Source organism: Lissotriton helveticus, chromosome 7 (assembly GCF_964261635.1).
Source record: "Lissotriton helveticus chromosome 7, aLisHel1.1, whole genome shotgun sequence".
NCBI classification, from domain to species: Eukaryota; Metazoa; Chordata; class Amphibia; order Caudata; family Salamandridae; genus Lissotriton; species Lissotriton helveticus.
Genome location: NC_136068.1, coordinates 1731982950 through 1732004704, shown reverse-complemented (window position 1 = coordinate 1732004704; position 21755 = coordinate 1731982950).

Genomic DNA, 21755 nt, shown 5'->3' with positions numbered 1-21755 from the left:
CGCAAACAAGCAGTTGAATATCCAGCAATGCACAAAGTTGGTAATTAGACCATACATTTAAAAGTCCGAGGTTGCCCATATGTCCTGCTAGCTGATGCATCATCTCAGTGAGCCGCAGTCACAGTTCAGCAGTAAGAAAAAGAAGAGAAAGAGGAACGAGTAGACTGGAGGGGTCGGGAGCGAAGTGCAGAGAGGGAGGACAGGGGAAGTAGAGCTGTCTCTCTGGTCAAGAACGGGATGGGGCATTCCAACCTATGGATCGCGCAGCGTCATGTCCATTCACCACACAGTGAACGGGACATCCATACGGTCAGCAGAGTGGAGCTGCCGTTAACTTTGTAGAGGTTTCCAGATGTCGCGGTGGCGTGATTGTGTCGGCATAAGTTCCCAGAATACTGACAATTGTTGATGGCAGAAAGTTGCTACCCTAAGCCAAACATCCCTACACGGTTTGCACTTCCAGCCCCAGCATATAGCCACCCACCTCTTGGCCAGCAGCAGCATCATGGCAGCCAGTCTCCTGATGACTGTCGGGAGGTCCTTGACATAACCTAGCAGAACAAGAAGTGGGGAGCCCTCCAACCTCTACTCCAACATTTCACTCAACGCCTCAAAAAAGCAGGTCTAATACTTAGCTACATCCAGACACTCCCATGCCAGGTGCATAAAGGAGTCCTCAGGCATTCCACACCGCACACACCTTGCATCCACACTCAACCCCGCTCGGCGCAGCCACACAGGATATATATATATATATTACCTACTGGCGATAGCCAGTAGGTATATATAGTTAGGATAGTTAGGATTGTTTTCCATAGGGAAATCGCAACATTCTATTGGGAATAACTTGGGCGCCGGTTGAGGAATCTTCCTGAAATTTTCCTTAACTTTGCCTCGCGACGCTCCGGTCCTTCCCTGAAAGTTTGGGGGGGATTCGTCAAGCGGGGGCCGAGATAAAAGGGGTGTCCCAAAACGTGTTTTCCCCATGTTAATTTCCATAGGGCGGTTGGACTCACTTTTAGCCCGAACGGCTGAATGGTTTTCCACCAAACTTGGCAAAATTGTAGGGACTGGTAGCCTGATGTGCCTTTGCTATGTCTCAAGATATGTGCTCCAGTGGTTTTTACGAAAATTAACTTTGAAAAAATATATATTGGGCTACATTGGGCTATATATATGTTAGAGCCCAAATGTAGCCCAATGTAGCCCAATGTAGCCCAAAGATGGCCACCAGAGACAAACAAAAACAAATGTAGCCCAAATATCAGCCAGATGTAGCCCAACTATAGCCCAATGACAGAATGTCCCAGAGTGTTCTAAAGAACAACTAGAACGCTAACAGTCTTACTTATGACAAAAGTATGGCACACCTGAAGTCATCTTGATTGGAATAAAGTGGTAACACTTAATACATTTAATTTGAAAAGGAACAAAATGAGGGGTTTCATTTTGCCATATAAATTTTATATATATATATATTCACTGAAAAAACCATAGGTTACACACCAGTTATAGTTAGGAATAAGCATTTAATAAACCTTTGAAATTCACTGAAAAAACCATAGGTTTCACACCAGTTAAAGTTAGCTGGAAATTTTACTCGCATAAAACCATTGAAATTCCCACGTTATAGTTAGTTGGACTCACTATACCTTGCACGTCTGCAATGCACTGCTGATGACGTCACATATTACATCACTCATGCATATATTTAAATATTTAAACATTACTCGCTAATATATGTATTCACTAAGATACACTTAATAAGCCAGTTAACCAATCAATTTATTTATTTTTTTAAACTGAAAAATCCATAGGTTTCAGGCCTTATATAGTTAGGAATTAGCATTTAAAAAGCCTTTGAAATTCACTGAAAAAACCATAGGTTTCAGGCCTTATATAGTTAGGAATCAGCATTTAGAAAAACCTTTGAAATTCACTGAAAAAACCATAGGTTTCAGGCCTTATATAGTTAGGAATTAGCATTTTAAAAAACCTTTGAAATTCACTGAAAAAACCATAGATTTCAGGAGTTATATAGTTAGGAATTAGTTTTTAAAAAACCTTTGAAATTCACTCAAAAAACTATAAGTTTTAGTGGTGTTATAGTTAGCTGGACATTTTACTCATACAAAACCAATGAAATTGCTCCTATATAGTTAGTTGTACTAACTATATTTCGGGCACCCGCAATCCACTGCTGATGATGTCACATATTAGATCATTCATGACATGGTCAGTGACATCACTGATGACATCTCAAATGACATCACTGATGACATCACTGATGGCATCATCCACGTGACAATCACATACACCTTTTCATACACTATTACAATTTTTCATCACTGTTTGTAAAATACAGAGTATCATATTTAAATCCATTGTCACAGCAATACAAGTATCTAAAAATCCACTCAGTGATTCATAGATGTATACACACATCTAATCACTTACCTATGGATTCACTCATACATGCTGTCAATGAACAATAGAACACTATCAAAAATACTTATACATCTATATCGACATTAAACAACAGCACGCATCCTATTCACATATGAAGTCATCCTACTCACTTATGCAAACAATGGATCATACTTACATATTTACTTAGCAAAACACTTATACAAACACCACTTCTTCTATTCATTTAGATAGTAAGTCATACTTAGTGAATTATAAAATCATTATTACAAGTATACAGTTATCCATACAGTCACTCACACAATCATTGTGTCTTATGTATACTTATTTATATACAATAGCTGACACATACACTGCCTTTTATTTTTCTAGTTTGTTGGACCTGTACCTTTGAGAAATATATTTGCTCATCACCACACCCATAAAGAGATTCCCTCACCCAAACTGTTAGAACATGTAGTTTTAACTTCATATATCTACTGAATCAACTATTCACACATCTTTGGACAGTCACACATCCCCCACCGAACCACACAAACTTTCACACTCCCATACAAATACTCAGTTAACTAATCAATAACTAATATAGACTTTCACATAGTTAGTAACCAACTGTAGAATCAGTTTACACAACAACTGACAACGTGATACAGATATTCACACAGTTTAGTCACTATCCACTATATTTAGTGAGACATTATAAATTGGTCAAGTAAACAGTCAATTACACTGCTACTAAATCCTCCATCCAAATATTTATTTATATATATCCACTCATTCTTCAATGTAAATTGCTATATATATAATGCATATTTAAATAACGAAGCAAACCACATTCACTGGATGATGTCATCAGTGTTGTCATCAGTGATGTCATTTGAGATGTCATCAGTGATGTCACTGACCATGTCATGAATGATCTAATATGTGACATCATCAGCAGTGGATTGCGGGTGCGCGAAATAAGGTTAGTACAACTAACTATATAGGAGCAATTTCATTGGTTTTGTATGAGTAAAATGTCCAGCTAACTATAACACCACTAAAACTTATAGTTTTTTGAGTGAATTTCAAAGGTTTTTTAAAAACTAATTCCTAACTATATAACTCCTGAAACCTATGGTTTTTTCAGTGAATATATATATCAATGCAGCATGTTAGTCTCAAACCAGAGCAGTCAAAAGCTTTGTTCTATGTTAAGTGTGTGCATGTGCACATGGTGTGTGCACCTTACTTTTCCCAGCGCCTAGGATCTCTCCAAGAAAAAGATGTACTCAGCATTAAAAAACAAGCATTGGCAAAGCCAATAGGTCTCACTTTTGAGAGAGTTAGAGCTATTGGTGTTGTAAATGACAATGTCTTTTACCAATGTGGTATGGACTGAATGTTTGTGATTTGGAGTGGAATTATGTGGGTTGGATTGGATTGGAATTGTTAGTTGTGGAATTGTGTGGCGTTCAATAGTGTGGTGTGGAGTGGATTTGTGTAGTGGAATTTTGTGGCACGGTGTGCAGTGGAACTATGTGGATAGTATTAATGTGGTATTGAGTGTGGAGTGTAATTATGTGGATTTGTATTTTGTGTTGTTGAGTGGTATGTAGTGGAGTTTAATTATGTGTTATGCTGTTGAATTTTCTGGCATGATGTGAAATTCTGTGGTGTGGCTTGGATATATGTGGTGTGTTGTGTAATTGTGTTGTCTATAATTGTGTGGTTTGTTGTAAAAATATGTGGTATGGAATGGAAGTGAAGTGGCGTTGAGTGAAATTATGCTGATTGGAATCATGTGGCATTGTGGGCTTGAGGCTGGCGTATGAATTCATGAAACACAATGGCAGTCTTCATCACCCACGCCCTGATCACAGAGGTCCCGGCACAGAGGCAGGGAGATTGAGTCTGGTCCGCTGACTAAAGTCCTGCAACTCCTGGGCACTTGCACAGCAGCAGTTTGCTGTTCATCTCTGAACTTTTTTTAAATTTATTTAGTCCCAATTCTTATTGGGTAATTAACGCATTTTTAACTATTTGTTTAGGCGAGTTACCACCTTTACATTATTGTTAATTGTAAGATTCTGCTCTGCACATTAACGAATAATATACAATATGGCAAAGGATCATTGAGCCATGCTGTGGCGGGCATGAATGCATGCTACTGCTTTAAAATGCTTCTTCGCCCAATAAAACATTAAATCAGTGAACTGTAGCAGCTGGAGTTATCAGAATAATTCAGTTTTAGAATGTCGAACAATTTAGAGTCTTTTTTGGTACCAATCACGTTGCCAAGCTTTTGTATTTAACTGTACCCTGCCATACGACTGAGCAATGACGTGCAGGAAGAAAGCACTTTGCTCAAGTTCAAGCGACATGTAAAAATATGAATAGCAGTCAAACACTACAATTGTCACACAAAGAATGCCAGGCTGGGCTCTCGTGTTTGTCTCGGTGTTGAACAAATGAAGGAAGCGGTTTTACGTTCTTGGTGGGAAGTGAGCATTACTTGAGGGCTTTATTCAAATAAAATGACACAGGCTTAGTCAATAAAGTAAAGTAGTTCACGCTGTTTTCATGCAAACACAGCTTGTCACGTTTTTTATTTATTGGTTGTTCGTGCTTAGGTCGGTGGTTTTCCATGCATAAGTAATATTGCATAGTATTAATCTGGTGTTTCTCATCACCAGCTTCCCACTCGGAGCACATTCCTGGTGGCTCATTAGAACAAGCGTCAGTTTAACATTGTGGGTCAGAAGATTGGGGGACAATGTACCTGCAGTAGAGGCAGGGAAGACAAACGTGGGGTGGTCAGGCTGGGGCCTGGTGAAACTGCACGTAGGGACACCAGAGTGGGCTGGGCAGAATGGGTCAGGAGTAAGATGACTTGAGAGGTACAATAGTCAGCCAAGCAGAGAGGACAGAAGCTGAAGCAACATGAGTTTCTAACAAGAAGAGTGGACAGGGTGGCAGGACGAGTGTGGTACAAAAGGGGGTGGTGATGGACGGAGCATCGGAACCAATCTAAAACTCACACCCAGTCAAAAGATCTGGGTTTGATCCATCACCGTTCTTTAGCCCACTCTGCCACCCAAGTTCAGACATGGCTATATGCAAATCAGTCTGACCCTGTGCCTCATGGGGACAGTCCAGCCCGAACTGCCAAGCCATGCCTTCCCTGGATCGGAAACAAGCTTCCGAGGACCGGTTTCTGGCATTACAGCCGTCTTCAGCCTGGCTTGCTTGAATCCAGTGGCAAAGTGAGCAAGGGACTCACGTCTGAGCATACCCTGCCACACATATGGCGGCCAAAGCGGTACAAAAGGGGGTGGTGATGGACGGAGCATCTGAACCAATCAAACACTCACACCCAGTCAAAAGATCTGGGTTTGATCCATCACCGTTCTTTAGCCCACTCTGCCACCCCAGTTCAGACATGGCTATATGCAAATCAGTCTGACCCTGTGCCTCATGGGAACAGTCCAGCCTGAACTGCCAAGCCATCCCTTCCCTGGACCGGAAACAAGCTTCCAAGGACCGGTTTCTGGCATTACAGCCGTCTGGCAGGACGAGTGTGAACACGGGGACCAAAGCTGCCAGGGTAGATTAGGGGTGTGAGGAGGAGCTGTGTATATGGGGAGGTAGGCACTGGTTGCCTCTGGCTGGCTGCAGAGGGGCAATAGTTGGAGAGGCATTAGTGTTCACTACAGCCAAGCAGGGCTAAAAGATAGCTGCGAAAAGATAGGAACCGTGTAACAGCATGGACACAAGGGTAGTAAGTAGAGTGTGTGCTGACAAGGTGAGAGAAAGGGAAACAGGGATTTGTGGCTAATAAAACACACAGCTCGGCTCAAAAATGCAAAGATAGCTAGTAAGCACCCCTTTCCAGCACACTGCTCACCTCCTGCTCCTTTGCTGTGTCACCGGCATGTCATTGACTTCCCTGGCAGCGACAGAGCCACAGCGGTGGTGCAGGCCCTGGTCTCGAGTAAGTATGGCATCCAGCGTTCCTGGCATGGCCTGCGCAGATGCCGAGGTTGCTCCCCAGGTATGCTCACCAGCAGCGTCCTCTGAGAGGAGGCATGGAAGGCAGATGATGCTTGTGTTCAGAAAGGGAGAGATGACAACGGCAACACAACCATAACACCACAACGGCAGCCGTGACGGTGCATGACACAGCAGATGCCTCGGCCTGCACTATGTCCCCGAGATAGCCACAAAAGCAATCCAGCTGCACATCTTCCCTGGCGGGTGCCCCAGCGAAACCTGTATCTCTTGGAACGGAAAGCACCTATCATGAGAGCACGCATCCAGGGCAATCAACGGGGAAGTGCGGGAAGGAGGGTTGCGCAACAAGGACTTGGACTCGTGAGCACCTTAATGACCCTTTTAATTTGCCACGCATGCCGAACCTGGGGGCATATTATCAAGACAGGTGATAAAATTATCGCCATTTTAGCCACAGAAAACTGCCGCTAAAACGGCGATAATGGGCTTGACAATATGCTCTATGGAATTCCAACTGAAACCCATGTTAGATGTGAAGGACATCTAACATGGCCTTCAATTAGAATTTCGTAGAGCATATTATCAAGCCCATTATCGCCGTTTTAGCTGCAGTTTTCTTCCGCTAAAACTGTGATAATTTGATCGCCTGTCTTGACAATATGCCCCCCAGGTGTTTAAATGGGTTGTTGCACTATATGCCTAACAAATGGTATATAGGCAGCTGCCTGACATTGGAGCTGAACATGCACCCACAGTGAAACAGGAGCAGGAAAGAAATAAAAAAATAGTCCCCCAATGTACAGATAAACAACCAAAGCATAAAGATACATTACTTGGTCCCTTCTGCTTGGGAAGAACAAAAGATAAAAAGGAGGGACAAAGAGGCAGGTTTAACCACTAGCAAGCAAGGATTTTTAAAGGACACTGCAACAAACAAATGAAAAGTAGGGGGATGGCTTTAAGCCACATGAGAATTATATCCTAAATTATAAACAAGTGGTCTCAAAATTCGACCTAAAGAGGTCTTGACTGACCGACTTAATACAAAAGCAGCAGCCCAAATGGAAGCATTCACTTGGTGGGCTCATTCCAGCAAGAGAAGGGATCCCTTTACTGGAAAATCAGATCAGATTGGAGCAGCTAGTTTGCTGCACCCCTACACTGACAGGATCACTCCATAGGGGTCCCTGGAGGGGTCAATGATTGCAGTACCCTGCTCCCTTGTGGGGGTTAAGGTGTTTGCTTCGATATGCCAATTCGTTTAACTTGTTTGCAAGCCCTTTCACCTCCAGCTCCTCTCATTATTGCCAGACACAACTTGCTTGCTTGAAAAGGGCTGGAAAAGGTGCTAGGTAGGTGCATTAGCATGTTAATTGGCTACAGGAAGATGTTATAACTTTACAAAAAGTAAAGTTAATTTTGAAAGTTGTCTGTACATTTCTCCGAATGATAATTTGTATGATTCAGAACAGTATTTAAAACTAGGAGTGAGCGAAATTAATCTTACGCTGGTGTAATTCACATAATTTCACACTACGCTTAGTATGCAAAATTATCGAAACTATCCCATCACACATTGGCATAACGAAACTTGGTGGGGGCCCCCAGCAAAGTAAGTGGAGTGGGCCTCTCATGCTCTGGACCCAGTCAGGGACTCTCAGGTCTGAGGCGCACTGCCTGTGCACAGTGCCGGGGGCCGCGCCCTGGAACTCAGGGCTACCCCCACCCCGGGGCTGTTGGGGCTAAAGTTATTACATTACCATCACATCATGGCACGTAATTATGCCACATTCACAGCAAAATTATAGCCCAAGGAACAACACGAATGGCTAGAATGTGAGCTGCTGTTCCTCATGGTAGTTGGGTTTTTGGTCAAAATGTACGTTGGCACAAAATGCATCATCACATCCAAAATGACCCATGAATGCATTTCACGGTAAAATATAGCACTAAGTGCCATTTTTGCATTTTGTATAATTGCACATAAGTTTGTATAAGTTTTCTGCACTTTTGTTTAATTACTGTAGGAAGCTGAGTTTCTATTGCAGGAACCCCCCGGCCCCGATGTTTTGCCAGACTACTGATGCACGTTGACTTGATGTGCCCTAGGTCCCTGTCAATCAGGTACCCAGGGCCTGTGTTCTGCCAGTCCTTTATAAAAGAAGGTACCATGGGTAACGAGGGCACTGTGGCAAGGGAAGGGCTCTAAGGGCTGCAGCACTTACTGTGCCACCCTTAGAGGCCCTGCACCTTAACACACACACTGCCATTGCAGACTGCGTGTTTTGGTGCAGAACAAAGTGAAGAATCGACATGGCACACATCCCTGTGTGCCATGCCTACAGCCCACTGCTCTGGCATAGGACAGCCACCCCTCGAGCTGGGTGCACTATAGCTGTGGTGAGGGTAGAAGTGCATGACCCCTGTAACCCTAAAGTGTCTAAGCCAATTCTTAGACATCGTAAGTGCAATAATGCCATTAAGAGTATATGGTGCTTGGAGGCTGTCAGTACAAACTCCACAGCACCATAATGGCTTTACTGAAAACTGGGACGTTTGGTATCAAACTTCTCAGCACATTAAACCTTCACTCATGCCAGTGTGGGATTTAATGAAAAATGCACTCAGAGGGCATCTTAGAGATGCCCCCTGAAAAACGACCAGCCTCTTGTGGGTTCCCTGACTGGTACACACCAGCCTGCCACCACAAGACATGTTTCTGGACCGCTGGGGTGGGAGCCTTCGCCCCCTGAGCCCAGAAACAAAGCCTTTCCTGGGTGGAGGTGTTCACACCTCCCCCAGTCCAGGAAGAGCCATCTGTGGCATGGGAGCTTCAAAAGCCTTGCAGCCTTTGTAATGCGACCCCCAGCCTCTCCTCCTATCGGAGCAGGCCCTCTTCCTGTCTCCCCTCCTTTTAGGCAGAAAGACAGGCGGGAACAATTAGCAAGCCCAGAAGGTGTGCCTACCTCTGCTAACCACAGCCCATAGGTGGGGGAGGCAAGATGAAGCCCATTCTTCAGTGCCCGCCATCTTGCAGATGGCAGTCACTCCCTAATCAGGATTAGAGATTGTGCTCACTCCCCCACGTGGGGTGAGCACACTATGGATATAGTCGCCCTTAGGTGAGTAGCCCTTTGGCTACTGACCTTGTTGTATAGCGTTTTAGGACCTTAGTGTAATTTTCCCGATTCATAGCCTTATATAGGTATAAAATATCGTATCCTTATATAGGCATATAAATCATAACCATATTAAGACACATCTCAAGTAGTCCTAAAAGGGCTTGGCTACTTCCACTAGTTCCGAAAATCTACAACGATTTCTTGGAAAAACCCGCCTTCAGCAGTCAGGGACTTCCCCCTTCATGAATATTGATTTATCCAAGAACTCATGGAGTTTTCAGAGAATGAAGTCTCTAATGACGTTATTATGTCCAATCTTACATCAAACTCGGCACCTTCAAGGTATAAATATGCCCACACTTGTCCAAACAAACACACGGTGGTTTGGAGCAGTTCGACTATCTACTTGCCCGACGCGCCCTGCTGCAGCAAGTGCCGAAGGAAGCCGACCCTCCAGCTGACGCACTGAGAGACGCTGTACTTTCTCCTGCCAAGAAATCCAGCTCCAGTGTTTCCAGGCTACCCTTGCGGGTGGCTGGGATATCGAGTCCTGAGAGAGAGATACCAGACCTCCTACATTCTAAAGCCAAGGTACGGAGCAGATTAGACCCTAAGACAATTCTTGGAATAGATTCTTGGCAAAGAATACTAAAACTAGGCTACACCTTACTTATTCCTTCCCTTGTACTAGACCTAGGTTAGGTACACCGGGGTAGGCGTATTTTAGAAGCACCAGTTGAATACATTTAGTCCTTATTTATCACTGTATGTATTTTATGCATTTTAGGCATTTTATGGCTTAGAAACCATATCATGCGTTTACAATATTATTTTATAATACTCTTCGTACTGTAAGTTTTGTACTTTACCGCAAGTATTACAATTGCAGCAGTTTATTTCTTATGCTTGAGAAAGAAGACTGTTCAATAAATATTTTATTGAAAACGCCCGTCTCTCTTTTTCTCTGCACCTCTGGTGAAACAAAGCATGCACGATTGACTTAGTGAAATAACTATCTATTGTTTCGGCGACTCTAGAGATATATTTTTTATTCTTGGGAAACAAAGTTGTCATGTTTTGAGCTGTTGTCAGAAACGAATCCCTTCTTGTTTATTCGAGAAAGTTTCTAATGACCTCTGAGCTAGCTGGCACACACACACAATTAAGTTTAGTGCATTCGGTAGAGACCTAGTCGACTTCAGTCCTACGTCTAAACTACAGGATACACTATTCCAATGAGCAGAGCTTATTGGGAATATAGGAACTACACGGCGCCCAACGTTTGGTAAGGCGATAATTTAACGCTAGATACTAGAGTAACTCATTCCAGCTTTTCACACAGACCCCTTGTTCCCGTAAAATACTCCAATAGACGTCTGGAGTGGGCTAAAGGATAAGATATCCGCTTTAAACTGAGTAGGATTAAAAAATCCTATGTATTCGTTTTTAGTTTGTTCAACGTTGAAGGCTACAGTGTTCCAAAACATTGTGCACCTAATCTTTGGCTCCTTGACACTTGTTCTGCAAACACTTTCGGTCAACAAAATGACGGATAGTGAGGACGAAATAGAAAGAGACCTCAGCCAGTTTTGGATGACACAAATCTCCAACAAAATGACCGGTATGCAATACTGATACCGGTAAATATAAGGAAAACCATCTTATAAAACTTATAGAAAATGGAATATCACCAAGAGGTGGTAAAGTAATATTTGTTATAGAGGCACATGAATATCGGCAGACAGAGGTATTCTATTAATGGATTCTATTTCCTGCAGCAAATGCAGCAAAACACGAGTTCCACTTCTATAAATTAGAGGAAACACCAGCGGAATACGTTCCTTTCGAGGACGTTGAAATTCCACTAACTTACCAAGAGCATCAGCTCTGGTTTAATGGCGCCCTATAACATCAAAATCACATTATCAGGCCTTGTCTACTAGGTAGACTGGGAGCCACATGGTCAGTACTAGCCAGCTATACAAAGAATGACAGCCCCTGAGTTGTTAGCTGGTTAAAATACACAGGCAATTGGTTCAATATGTCATGCGGACTTTAACAGTCAAACCAGCTGTAAGAATTCCACAGCACATCCCTCATCAAGGGAACACAAACAAAATTACACCACAGACTATACAGTCAGTCATTGGTAAATTGCCCGCAAAACAAGAACAAATTCCGTTATGGTTAGCACAAAACATTACTCAAATAGAGGCAGTATTCCCTTATAGTACACCTAATGATAAACACAGGATTCTGACAATCTGTTTACCAATGGGGATTGCGCCACACATAGAGGACTGCAACACTTGGGGTACAGTCTTTGCTTCAATCTACACTAAAACACATGGTGTCCCGTCTATGGCGGTAACACCAGACGCTCTGAGACAGATTCAAAATGAATACAGTCCAGAATAGGCCTTAAATCTGGGTATGAAATTACTGAAAGAGTTCAAACAGGTCTCGGCTACACTAATAGCCAACATTAAAGGTGTAGCAGCATCCGTGGCGATCCGCCAAAAACTAAAAGAAACAGATATTACTGAGCAACCGTATGAGCTTGCCAGAATTATTTAAAAATCCTTTGAAGAACTAGGTGTAGATAGTTTGGGTGGGAAACCAGTAAAACCTCAACTAACTGAAAATCCTAAAAAAGTTTTTAATAAAAATAATCTCACTACTCCTAAAAAGAAGTGGGGAAAACATCAAACAGACACTTCCTAGAGAGAAGCGTTCTGAGTCCAGAGGAAGGTCTCCTCAACAGGAGCCCTCTGAAAAGAGATATAACCTTACAAATAGGGATAATTTGAGAAAACCTGACAGATATCAAGATAATGATGCACGTTCCTCTCGTACCTTTAAGACTTCCTCGCAGAAATCCGAAAGAAGATGACGTTCAGAACAAAAAGAAGAACAAGTGAAGTCAAAAGACGAACAGCACGTTCCAAAAAATAAGAAAACTCAATTTACGAAAAAGAAGGTAGCAAGTCTAAAGATCAGACATGCCGAGGATCTTGAGAACACAACTCAAGAACGGGGAGTGGGCCCAAACAATGCTAGACAGTGCAGCAGAGGTAACCATAGCTCGCAAGAACCTGAAGGATCATCTGGAGACAGTGGACTTGAATGAAAGCATCCAAGTTGAAACTGCAGATACCAGGATTAGTGTACCACATAAGTTATATGAAGTAACACTCCGAATGGAGGGGGACAAACCAAGAAAAATTAGAGCACACTTTTGGGAGAAGCTCTCAAAGGGTTATGACATCCTACTAGCTGAACAAGACTAGCCACCTGGATTTGTCATGGAGTGCCCACATGGCGAAGATATAATTATGCCAGCCTTCTCAAATCACATTCCAATTCATAAAAATTACACATATGCTAGGAAATGGGCTGTAGCCCAGGCCCCGGAACTATACAAAAATCATGTAGGATATGATGAGGATTCCCCTCAACATAAAATCCAGTTGAAAACTCAACCAACAATGCAAAGGCAATATCCTGTAAAACAGGAAGCTAAAAAACAGGTCAGGGAATACCATGGGGTGATTGAAACATGCACCTCATCAATGAACAATCCTTTGTTTCCTGTCTCCAAGCCAGACAATTCATATCGTCTAGTTTTGGATAACAGACATCTAAACTCTTGTAGCAAAACTTTTGCAGTACAAAACTCACATAGTGCAGCACTGATGAATAACATCGTGCGCAAAAAATATAAAACTGCATTAGATATCTCAAATGGTTTCTTTGGTCAAAACATTGCACCGGAAAGCAGGTATTTGACCGCTCTCTCAATAATGGGGACCCAAAGACAATTTTGCCGTCTCCCCCAGGGATTCAAGAATAGTCCAGGGTTATTTTCAGCCAGAGTAACGGAGTTACTACAAACGTACGATGATGAGGCATTATTCTATGTCGATGACATCTATCTTACAGATGATGATTTGGACGTACACTTGAAAAGAGTAAACACCATCATACTGGGGTTTGCTTCTGAGGGGTATGAATTCAATTTTAAACAAGCATTTACAATGCAACGGTTTCGCCTTTGACAAAGTTAGAGCTATTGTCATTGTAAATGACAAATTGTTTATTTAGGTGTTGGTTTTGAAAACAGATACATAAATGGCATTGTCATTTACAATGTCAATAGCTTAATCTTTCGCAAATGCGGCAGTATCTCAGACCATGCCCCGTTTCATGGCGGAGCGGTCGGTAGACGGAGGGTAGCATCAATGCATAGGTTGGTTCAGGTTTTTGCATACTCTGGAATATAAATTCCCAGGAGCAGGACGACGCGGTACTTGCGAAGGGTGTCACAGCTTTCCTGTAGCTAAGGGTCAGCCGGTGCTGCTGGGGAAAAGGGGTGCATCTCAAAGGCAGGGGCAAGCAGAATTTGGATAAAGGGCAGAGGCAGCTGTACTACGTTTTTAAATGGAGCTGTTTTTAAAAACCAGAAAAGGGCGCTGCTAGGTTGCATGGCAGAAATGCAGGCCAACACAAAATTCCTTCCTCTTCAGGCCCCAAGCCATGCGATGGAAGAACCACGTCCAAGACCTCTCCATAGCTCTGAAAAGCTCCATGACTCGAGCCAAGGACCCATAGCTCAGCCCATACCTGCACGAATAACTGATACCTGTACATTAACTTGTTACTTTGCACGTGCACCTCAATCTTGACCTGAAATACCACAACTAATCTTGTACCCTCGGTCCTCATCTACATCTGCCATTTCTGCACTGGAACACGCTCCCAGCTGTGCCAATGACCCCCATTCTGACCCTCAGCACTACTTTCTGTTCATGTAGTAGGTAAACCGTTATTGTGTCATTTATATTAAAAATCAATACAATACATGGTCTTGAATAATAAACCAACCTGATACTTGCAATCCAACATTAATTAAAATCCAAATTCTTAAAATTATGTACATTGCCCCAAATAAAGTTTGGGGAGGGGAGGGGGGGCGGGAACGGACAGCGGGAGGGGGGTCGGGTGCAAAAGTGGAGCTGGGGTTTTGAAAGTGTTGGCTGGGGAAAGGGGGAGGATGGAGGGTGCGGTGGGGGGAAGAGGGTCCGTGTAATCTCAGAGTGAGGGATGATATCAAGTGGAAAGTGAGCCCTGGTGCTTTAAGTGCGATGAAAACAAGCACCTACGGGCACACGGACAGCGGGAGGGGGGGCGGGAACGGACAACGGGAGGGGGGGCGGGTGCAAAAGTGGAGCTGGGGTTTTGAAAGTGTTGGCTGGGGAAAGGGGGAGGATGGAGGGTGCGGTGGGGGGAAGAGGGTCCGTGTAATCTCAGAGTGAGGGATGATATCAAGTGGAAAGTGAGCCCTGGTGCTTTAAGTGCGATGAAAACAAGCACCTATGGGCACACGGACAGCGGGAGGGGGCGGGAACGGACAGCGGGAGGGGGGGCGGGTGCAAAAGTGAGCTGGGGTTTTGAAAGTGTTGGCTGGGGAAAGGGGGAGTATGGAGGGTGCGGTGGGGGGGAAGAGGGTCAGTGTAATCTCGGGGCAGGAACGGAGACACAGTCAGCGGGAGGGGGGCGGGAAAGGAGACACGGACAGCGGGAGGGGGGGCGGGAAAGGAGACACGGACAGCGGGAGGGGAGGGCGGGAAAGGAGATTAGAAAGAAAAGGCTCCTTACCTGATCATTTCGTGGGAACTTAAATCTTGCATCCAACTCCAGCAACAGACACTTCTAAAAAGAACAAACAGGCCGACACGAAAAAAAAAAAAATAAACACGCCCACAGGATGAGTAAAAATGGCCGGAACGCCCCCGAATCTGCTTCGCAATTGACGGACAGATCTCTGTTCCAATGGCTAGCCTCCATTTATGGAGCTAGCCAATGGGACAGAGGGGCGGTGACCAAGCCACATACTGTTGACATCAGATTTCACCTGCGCCGAAAAGCTGCGCGGTGCGCAGCTTTCGACAGGCGAAACCTAAAAATCACGAATTCCCCACCTCAACGTCCTATTTTTGGGATATAAGTTATCGAGTGAAGGCAAAAACCTGGCAGCAAACTTTTTAGAAAAATGTGCGCTGCTCCAACCTCCAAAAATGCTGAAAAACTTACAGTCAATTCTAGGTTTCCTGAATTTTGGAAGAACTTATGTTCTAAATTACGCAGAAAGGGTTAAACCTCTCTACGAACTAATCAAACCTGATTTCAAACCTACAAATTGGACTCAAAAACACACAGAAGTTTTGCGTTCATTGCAAACAGATATGTTAGCAAAAATGCAGTTACAAACACGCGACAACGTGCGTAACCTAGTGATCCGAATCATCCCACGGAGATGTGGATTCACACACCTAACCTATAATGAAGGTGAGACGATACCAATAGCATACAAGTCATACTTGTATACACAGGCTGAAATTAAATTCACTTCAACAGAACTGACAGCGGTTCAGACTGCTGTAGCAAAAGAAAGAGCCCTTGCACAGGGTAAACGCATAAAAATCGTTACACCTGTACCTGCTTTAGAGGCAGTGACAAAAGGAAGCATTCCAAATGCAAAAGCTCTACATCCAAGATGGATACAATGGGTTAACTCTCTTGCTGCAACAGACGTCAAATACGTTTGTGACCCGTATTTATAAAACACAAGAATTTCTACAATACGAATTAGAATGTCCTCTGCCGACTGAAATTCTACCACTTGAACATTACTACTGTATAATATATACAGACGGATCAGCACAGCCCGCAATTGGGGGTAAACAAGCTTACAGTACTGCGTGCGCGATTGTTAAAGGTAGCTGGCGCAAAGGTAAATTTAGACCTTTGGTCACAAAAACTCAATCTCTCGGACTCTGTACATCTCAGCGAGCTGAACTACAGGCTTTCAAGATGGCGCTTGAAAATACCGATCGCGAATTCCCCACACTGATAGTGTGCGATTCATATTACTGCGTCCAATCTTACAATGAATATTTGCAGAACTGGGTTCAGAACGGCTTCAAAGACGCTAAAGGTGGCACAACTAAGCATAAACTGCTATGGGAACAAGTAGTTCTCTTGCAAAAAGAACTACAAAAGACAAACGGGATTCATACACTGAGTCATCAGCGTGATGGCGTTCACGCTGCAGGGAATTCATTGGCTGATGAGGCCGCGAAGGCAGCTGTGCAAACGGCTTCCGTAGCTGCAATCACTCATTCAAAAATGAAAATAGATGCTGAAACAATGCTAGCAGTGGATGCGTCAATGAAAGGCAACTATGCAGCATTACCACTAAACTATCCACTCGGTAATACATACATAATAGATGCAAACTCTGTTCCTTTTGCTCGAATCCCTGGAGTGGGGGATAGAGTAATTCCAAACAGTAACAAGAGAGGTGCTTTGGTACAAAGAAGCACATATGGGAGAGGGTCTGACACATCAAGGGATCTTGCAATCTCTAATACAATTAAAAGAGATGTATTGGTGGCTGGGAATGAGCGTAGACGTTTACAAATTTGGAATTGACTGTGATACCTGTTACAGAGAGCATAGCTTAGAAGACCACCAGGTACCTAACTACAGTGTAACAAGCCCAGTTCAGACACCATTGTTAGACAGCATTAGACTATCTACATGCAGATGTCGCCATAGACGTACGCGGTCCCACAAATATTAAGACAAGATTCAGTTGGATGTGGCTCCAACGCTCGGCTTACGCCAGAACTGTTATAAAAGATTTGTGAGTCTTTTTCGCACATACGCAATCGGCACGCTACATTCTGACCAGGGTCCTGCGTTTAGCTCTTGAGCTTACAAGGAGGCCATGGCCAGCTTGGGCGTTGCATTGCGGTTTTGGAGTCCCTTCCATCCTGAGGGAAATGCGGTAGTGCAAAGAAAAAAACGTGACATAAAGCAATCTATAACAGCTAGGGAATTAGGTTTGGGTGACGGGTGGGTCAAACATTTAAATAGTGTCCAACGTAGTCCTAATAATCTGCCAAGAAATTCTCGGAGGGGGAATCACTCCATATGAATTATTATTTGGTACAAGAATGCTTATCCAGGACCTTGATTGTCAAACTTCAGTGGTGGAACAGAAACCGTTTGATATCCAAGACCATTTGGCTGTTTTACAGGACTTAAAAGAAACAAGAAGAAGTCTGAGTAACACATCACACAGCCCAACGACCACTGAAGAAAAACCATCTGTCCCAGCAAGACCTGTCTGGATTCCAAAGATTGGGGATCTAGTCAGGGAAAAGATTGCGGTGAAGAAGGAATTTGGGCCTTCTTATAGAAAAGCAGTACCTGTCTTAGCAATTCTTGGAACAAGATCAGTGTTACTACCGCCGCTTGCTGGAAAAAGGGAGAACAGAACGGTATCAATTGACCTGGTAAAACCACAATCACGTGGCCAATAATAAGTAGTAGTCCCAGTGGATTCCCAAGAAGTAGCAGACGACCAAATCTGGCTACTACCCAAGAGGTTCAAACTGAAAGACTTATCACCTTTGATAAACCTCCAGTGAGAAAAGAAGGACTATGCAACAAAGCAATGGAACTCGTCCCTCTTGATACCCAAATAACGATTTGTCAAGAAACTCCTGTCTACAATGATGTAGCATCTGACTATAACAACATGTCAAAGGAGGAATCAACTCCAGTGATCACAAAGAACCCGGATGCAATACCAACTTTTGACAGAACTGCCTCTGACTATTTTATCAACTCCGATAACATTTCTGAGGAGCTCAGTGAACCAGAAACAATGCCAGCAAAACAACACTTCAAAGAAAAAATTACAGAACTCTTTCATCAACTTGAGAAAACATATCTGGTTTCGCCATGGATTGAATTTTGGATAGGATTAGGTGTACTGTTTCTGCTACTATGGCTCATTCTTGTTTTGAGTTTGAGACACATGATAGATGGAAAATACAGTGCAATGGACACAGCAAGTAAGAACATCAACTTGCTCCTGCAACCTTACAAGTCATCTCATCATGAGCGAAGAGACCTGTCATCAGTGAACATCACAGCCGTTCCTTGATATTTTAAGCAGAATGAAAGCCATTCTTTTACAAAAAAACTGTGCCACTGACCTCGTCTAGAGAAACGTATGATCTGCAAGTTGCAAGGACTTCTGCAGAGATACATGCATTATTATCACCAAACTGCCCAGTACATTTCGCAGAAATGTTAGGTCAAATCTTACACATGTCTGATACCAGTGGCATCGCACATGTGTTTAAGACGAACCTTTCAGGACTGTTAACACCATTCGAAGCAGCCCTGGGAATTTTTCCAAATTTCGTGCACTCTGTGTTCGGCGGTCTGCCTCTCATTTTGGGACTCGTAGCAGGAATTCTATTTTTATTTCTCCTGCTCCGACATGGCAAGTCCAGTCACCGACGATACCCAGATTACAATGGAACGGGCTCTCCTAGCCATGCGGTATCCTGACAGAATTACACAGATTCTCGGCTTGGCTCGTTTAAGAGATCTGAATATTACTTGGTTCCTTTCATTCAGACCAATCTGGCAAGATTGCATCTTACCTGTACTGCGATGCCTGCTTTGCGGAGAAGAATGCGTGTTAGGCATCTGTCTTACACTTCCATCAGCAGTGCCATCGGATGTTGACACCTTGCTAGGTCCGGTAACGACTCATGCATCATGTTGCCCCCAACGGCTGCCAATCCTGATGATGGCATTCTTTGAGATCGCACCAGCAAACACAGCTATTGGTGAGGTACGTGGAACAACAGGCACACAGGTACCATCTACATCGAACATTGCTAATGCGACTGATGCTGACGGCAATGCTTCACATCTATGCACATTTGATCTACTTGATGAAGTAGTTCCACTTTCACCAACTGTGGTAGACAGCTTATTTCCAAAAAACAGAAGAGGGTCCCTGTATACATAAATTACCAGGAGAGGGAGGCAGGGAAAGACATTAGAGCAAGAACAAACCTCTCCTAGGTATCAAGTCAGTATCTAGGTAATATAACCATCATGCAATATCTATATCAACATTGTCCCTACGCAAAGATTATTTAGAAAACATTTTCTGATTTATTCATTGTATGTCCACAGAGTTCATAGCACAAAAAAACATCATCATAATATACAGTACATTCAATTAAATACAAGATTATTTACAAAAACCCCACAGAAAAAAAGAAGCAAAATATGTCATTCATACATTAAGTCATGCCAAACATCCAAGCGTTTATTCAACGCTGTCAACCACAACCCAACACCCATACCATGAAACATACATTAAATAAAAGAAATACATAAAATCGTACACATGACAAAACAACAGAGGAAAAAGGCGCCGATTGGCGTTTCGGAAAAGGACCCGTGTCCACAGTTCCTTCATCAGGGCGCAATTGATACAGTTCTTAATAGACTCAAATTCTTGATAGACGTATTGTAAATTCTTTTTTTCAGTTTTGTAATTTCAATCCGTCTATGGAAATTAAACGAAGGGGCTTTCATTTTGAAGTGACATCCAATATCGTCATGTCATCTGTTAGGGACAATGGGACAGTAAAACACATTTAAGCAATTCAAGTATCAGCAGATTTATTATTTCTTTATCTAAAACCTAAAGGTTGCTGGAGAGTCCTTCACCAAGATAGATAAAGAATAAAACATAACACGTGCCATGAAAAGTCAGTACGCTCAACACATCTTAAAGGACGATAGAAAGACCAGATGCCAGTGTGAGAATAGGCAAAAGGAAATATATCCCAAGTGCAGTGCCAGTGTGAAAATAGACAAAAGGAAATATATCCCAAGTGCAGACCATACACACCAATAAAGTTTGCCATATATGCTAGAAATCTTGCATCGCATTCCTTAGTGCAGCCGTAGATGTCACTGACACATACCATATAACTCTCAGGTTCCCAGATGTTTAAGCGGTCAAAACTCTTCCACCTCTGGAAATATTCTTATGGCATACACCTGCTCTAAAAGTAAAGACATATCTTTAACGCCTCATATGTTGACGATGCCAAAAATCTGCCTAGGTGTAGCGGGGAGCAGACCGATCTATAAATTCACAGGCCTGATTAGCGAGAGCAAACCCTTAACGGATCTCGTCAATATAGCTATAGTTTCCGATACAGTCATTTAGGCAGAGGTCAAAACAGAGCGTCCAGCCCCCATAAGGTATAGCACAACTCCACTACTTACAATTCTAGTTAACAGGCTCACAGTCATCTGGGAAAAATCCAAGGGACATGCAAGGCAGGATAACAGGCTTCTGTACAGAAGCACGATAGTTGTAATTCCAGTAAGCTACATGAGAAAAATATGAGACGAATAGGGGTAATTAGCCCAATGCGTCAAGATCCCGTACCTACGAAGCTACTAGGGACATAGTAAAAAGGCGCACATACCTAAAGACACAAGCAAACTCCTCGTATGGAGGAAATCTCTCCAGATGTAATAAACTCGGTCTCAGAATACACCTCCGCGAATTGAAAAAACGGGAACACCTCTGTGAAATACACCAAAGCTATTCGGGAGGAACAAACAGAGGCTCACTATCTGTATTGCACGGGGGCAGTCGCGAACATCCAAGTTTATGCAATACAAAATAAAGAGACACGAAGCCAGCGGCCTCACGGGGATCTATCTGCGCGACGTCCAAAACAAACCCCCCGCCTTTAAACTCCTCATTACCAAACCCTCCTTACCTTAGCTAAATTCAGCTATTCTCCAACTGGCATAGCGTCCTCAGTATGGCAGGAAAAGGCAGGTAGAGGCATCGTACCAATCCCATATATATCTGCGTTAAAAGCACAGATCAGACACACCTGAACTTCCAACGGCGTCATAAACCTAGAGCTGGGACTAGCGTATACCGCGATAGTAGACATGGCGCCATATTGGAAAGGTGAATGCAATACTAAAGGCTAATACGAGACAGCAACGTATAGTGACAGCCAAACAAAACAAACGGAGAGATCCTAACTAAGCAAATCGGAACAATTCTTAGATATTAAATAGCGTAAAGGTCGACTGCCTTCTCTTTATGATCCTTACAAAAGGAAGAAGGATGAAAGACTTGCCCGTACTGAGAGGATGTGTTAAAAAAAGTGCAAACAACTCAAATAGGTGATTAAAACAAATAGTAATGGAGATATTCAAGATCAATCAACCACGTTACAATCTAGGACATGAACTTCTCATTTCACAATAGTGGCAGACTAAGTACGC